At 35.7% G+C, this 5,243-nt stretch overlaps 1 pseudogene; it reads right to left on the reverse strand.

Annotated features, from left to right (window-relative positions):
* Positions 1-3,875: 3,875 nt before the first annotated feature.
* Positions 3,876-3,990, reverse strand: LOC145260806 (U2 spliceosomal RNA; annotated as a pseudogene).
* Between the last annotated feature and the right edge of the window lie 1,253 nt (positions 3,991-5,243).

A 5,243-nucleotide genomic window follows, 5' to 3' on the forward strand; every position in this document is an offset into this window, starting at 1 on the left:
ATGTTACATCTTTTTGCCTGTTTTATAAACATTTTAATAAAAAGTGCTCTGATAAACCTATTGCACTTGTATCCCCTCGACGGAAATACCCTCGAGAGACCCGTTTAACACCAAAATACCACCACTTCTTCGTAGATGTCCGGATGTTCTACTCTAATAGTTTCTTCATTCGGACTGTCGTACTTTGGAATTTATTCCTCTGCTACCTGCTTCCCTGACTGTACTGACATTCAAAAGTTTAAATGTAATGTAAACCAACATCTTGTTCATCTGTTTACATAGTCTCCTGTAAAATACGGTCCGAAATAGTAGTCCCTTATGTTTCAAGTGGCAATGTGCCTTTTGGGGGTGAATAAGCGTCAATTAAAAAAAAATCTCCAGGGGAAAAGAGGTCATAACCTCCAGAATAATACTTTAGTAAATGCGGGGTACATTACGTCACATTTTCTAACTGCGGTCGTGGTAGTGTGTATGAAGCGTGGAGAGGAACTCGAGTAAACCTTGTTGACTTTAAAAATCGATCGCCTTCTCGTTCGCACTTGGTGAAAATGTCAAGTTCAATATTGTAAACACAAAAGTTCAGAATGGGGTAAGAGACGAGCTTGTTACGAATGATGTTTTTGTGGATTGCATGATCACGTGATCATGGCCTTTTTTTATAAGCTGTATTCTCACTCAAAACTTTTGGCTTCATAAGGATCGGTGCTGGTGCCTCACTTGTTTGAGTAACGATCGACACTAACGCTACCATAACTTGCTTTTCTCTCTTGACTATCCCCTCCTTACTCACCTTTCAATACTGCGACGATTCCTGACGTAGCGTGTAATATATGTGGCATCGGTTTGTCATTGTGACGGTGTGTCTGTTAGAATCTTACCTATGTTCCTTTAAGCAAAGGAATCTCCCCGCCTTTCAAACAGGACCGAAAAAGAACATACACAAAATGTGATGAACGTTTTAAAAGATCTATTTGTCCAAAAGGCACTCAAACATGAATGACACGTTTTATCACCAGAGATAAAAGTGGGCGTGTTCGAACGAACGAAGAATAAATACAGCGAGTGTCCAAAGATCGAACCGTATTAGCAGAGATAGAAATGGAAATACATGGTGGAACGCTAAAATTGTCGCTCTAGAAAAGACATGATTCCATTTTCGTTTGATGAACGGTTTTCTTTTTTTTTTTTTTTTTTTTTTGCAGACCATCTACTAGTTGGCAGTTGTGTACAAATCTAAAGAGCGATAGAAGCCTTTTATCATGTCTGCAAGTGACACAATGTTCAACGAGCGAGATCGGAGATGCGCCGCTATACAACTCATGCTCTCTACAGATCCAAAATTATGAAAACAAGGCCATTGCTAATACCCTCAAAATGCACATCTGGAAGGTTCAACGCTTGAGGGCACAGCTCAACTAAGTATCCGGACACGGTTATGATATTTGGTATGGTTTCATCATGCCACCTCACTTCGAAGTCGGCTTGAAAGTCAACACCAAAGTATATCTGTGATCCCCTGGTGCATTCAGGCGGCCGCTGGCAGACCTTGAGTGTAGCAGAACTCAACGACTGCCCACAAGTCCAAAGAGACGTAGGCTTGGCATCAAAAGGAATGCTACGATTTGGTACCCTTCTTTCACTGGCCTTTCTTTCCACGACCTGAACCCGCTGGACTACTACGTGTGGTCATACGTCAAGAACATTACCAACATGACCTTCCACAACACCAAAGCCAGCCTGATCGTCGCCATCCGCCGAGTATTCGCCGAGCTCTTGCCGGACCTGTAGAAAAGCATAATCTCAGTACTGAACCCGTATCGAGGCGATGATTGAGGCTGAAGGTAGCTACATTGAATAGATGTCAACTCTCTTACATAATCAAGTTACCTGAATTGATCTTTTTTTTTTTTCAATAAAAGTTTTAAAATAAACTTGTAGTGTTGTTGGGTTTTTTAGGGCGACAAATTTATCGTTTTACCCCGTAAGATTAAACTTTTACGTATTTCTATATTTTTAGATGAGGATTGATGATTTGTATTCTTTGGGAATTTTTCGGACTACTATTCTCGTAGTGAGTGTTATTTTCACAATGTTTATAGTCGATGTAACACCCGGCTATCTTGTACTGTTTCTTGTCAAACTTGAGAATCTTTCTGCCAAACTCGGGAATTTCCAACGATGCCCTTTATTTAATTCACGCTCTCGTTTTGTCAGTCATAAGTAACTTTGTCATTGTATTCTAAGTTTCGCTCGCACTGAGGATTGAACCTTGAACCTCCAGAAAAGTGTCATTTACTATTGAATTTTTCTTAGTACTTTATCCGTTACACCATGATTCCTTATCTATAAAACTTCTACCGGGTTATGGCTAACGAAACAAGAGCATGTTATCCCCTCCGTTTTCGTTTTACAAGTACTTCCACGAACTTGTACTGAAATAATATATATACAACTAGTAGCAGCAAAATCACATCCCTTCACTGCAGAGGTCCCCAGGCGCGGAAAACCTTCTAATCCAGGAACTTTATTCTCGGACCACTTGCCTTTGGAATTGCCTCCCTGCTCCATATTTCTCCGATTGCGCCCACACGCAGACATTTAAATGCAGTTTGAATTACTATCTTGCTACACAACTCCCTACTTAGAGTGTCTCTATAAATCAAAGTAGTTGTTTGAGTAGCAGTGGCAATATGCTTTTTTCAGGTGAATGAATGTATTTGTTTGTTTGTTTTTCATTAAAAAATTTTTTAAATTAAAATAATTAATTTTTTAAATTAATTTAATTTAATATTTAACCAATTTTTTTAAATAAACGTGTATAGTAATTTGATTCAACTGGTTGAATTTATTCCGATTGACTGAAGCGTTTCAACCGGTAGAAAAAGTATTAAAAAGAGAAAAACTTCGAATGTGAGCATATGCTGTGATTTCTATATATATTACATATAATGTTGTGTTTATGGTTTATTTCCGTATATTTAGCTGAGAAGCTAACAAAAAAACTATAGGAAAAAATATATACATACAAGAAATAAATATTACTGTAGCCAATAAAGGTTAATTTTATATATACCTGGTTAAATATTTTTTGGTTTTCAAATAGTTTTTATAGATGTTTTTTAATCAAAAAATTTCAGGAACTGACTTCATATTTCCCGCCCCAATGTTAAAAATATACATTAAATAAAGTAATGTGTAATGCGTAAACGGTTTCACCTATTTTCGGGACTGATTTAATATCCTCCACCCCACTGTTAAAAATTCACATGAAATAAAGTAATGTTTAAATCGTAAACGGTTTGAGTAATTTCCGGGATTGACTTCATATCCCGTAACCCACTGCTTAAAATATACTTGAAATAAAGTAATGTTTAAATAATAAACTGTTTCAGCAGCTTTTCGAAAGTAATACATAAAAGCATTAACACGGTTAGAGATTATGCAACCATTTCTTCAACATATATTTCTGAGTGTTGTATCAGTTTCAGCATTCCAGTGACTTAAATCCCCCTTTTTTGGTCTTGGTTAATGGAGGAGAAATCCTTCATTACTGATACAATTTTTATTTTTGTTATTGACCAGAGTGCCCTTTTTGGGGAGCTGGTTTCCCCCTAAATTTATAACCGACCTCATGTCCAATTCCACCCTTGTGGGGAGGCAAGTAAACAAAAAAAATAATTAGAACGGACATTTTCCAGGGCATTTTATAATTAACTAGAAGTGGCATTTCCAGGGCATTTTGTAATTAAATCAAAAATAACATTTTCCAGTTACTTTTTTAATATTAAAACTTTGTTACATTAAATATAGTACCTATTTACAATGCCTCCCCACGGGACAGATTTAGACACCAGGGTCGTTTTTTAACGTGGAGAAAAAATTGTCTTAGTCGTAAAGGATTTCTCTTCCACTTAAAGAGAAGAAATTGAAAGTAGCACCTGAAGAACAGATACTACACTTTGATCTTAGCCAAAAGGCCAAGAAAGACAAATCAGTTTTAATAGCTTTGCATCAACAGCGACACCAATTTTTTAAAATTTTTTCTTTTTTTTTATATTTCTTTTTTAAAGGTGACAAGGTTTATTTGGAATAATTCCACTTTTTGGATGGAATATTCCACTTTCCTTTTTTAGGGATGATGATAACGGACGGTCGATAAGCGTAATAATATAATGATAATAATAATGCAAATGGCATCGAAAGAGATGGAGAGACTTGTTGTCACTCAGTTTCCAGGAAACATTACAGACTGTATTCAATGAGATCTTTGATAAACTGTGTGAAAGCTCCTTGTGAGTCAATAATAATAATAATAATAATACTAATAATAATAATAATAATGTTCATCAAATTCCGTCTGTGTTTGTTTACAATATTACGTCAGTTGATATTTGGGCTTGACAATGAATGCCCTGGAAAAGTCACTTCCGATTAATGTTTAGTTTTAAAATATACAAAGAAAGAAAGGATTTGCGGCGATTTTAAATGGTGTCTTTTATTAAATCGTAAATGAATTCATTAATAAGAAACAATATAAGATAAAATGGTGAGGTACACCCAGGCTTGAACAGGGGATCATTCGATCTCTAGTCGAATTCTCTACCACTGAGCTATATCTCCAGATGACAATTAATTTGTTTTTTAAGAAGAAATGATTTGCTGAGATTATATTATTTTCCTTGGCCGGTGTAACGTAATTAACCCTCTGTAAAAAATATTTCCTTTTTATCTATAAGAGAAAAGGAGTATTTTTACAATCGGATTTTTTCGATTTTCGATACATATCGGATGAATGTCTGTATAAAGCATGTCTCAGAACACTGCCAGACATATAAATTAATTTTGTGTCAAATTTGCAAAATATAGGAACCTATGAGAAAAGAACTATCACGGACACACAAGGTGACTTTTATATAAGAGTAGGGACATGGACTCTCTTATCAATTCCACTTTCAGATTCTTGGACATTCGTAATTACTAGGGCAATGACAACAGCATGGTTTTTTCATTGTTTTGACTCTCGAGTATATATCCGACACAGTAAGACACAGTCAATCAATCGAGAATCACATCGCTCTATATAAAAACATATAAGATATCAATGGATACACACTCGAGAGTCAAAACAATGAAAAGAATATGCTGTTGTCCTTGCTCTAGTAATTAATCACACTTTCTCTATATTACGTTTCTGAATTTTAGCAAGGATAAAGTACTTGGAAAAATTCAGTTGTAAAGTTTCT

Source organism: Euprymna scolopes, chromosome 36 (assembly GCF_053919585.1).
Source record: "Euprymna scolopes isolate OS-2025 chromosome 36, ASM5391958v1, whole genome shotgun sequence".
NCBI classification, from domain to species: Eukaryota; Metazoa; Mollusca; class Cephalopoda; order Sepiida; family Sepiolidae; genus Euprymna; species Euprymna scolopes.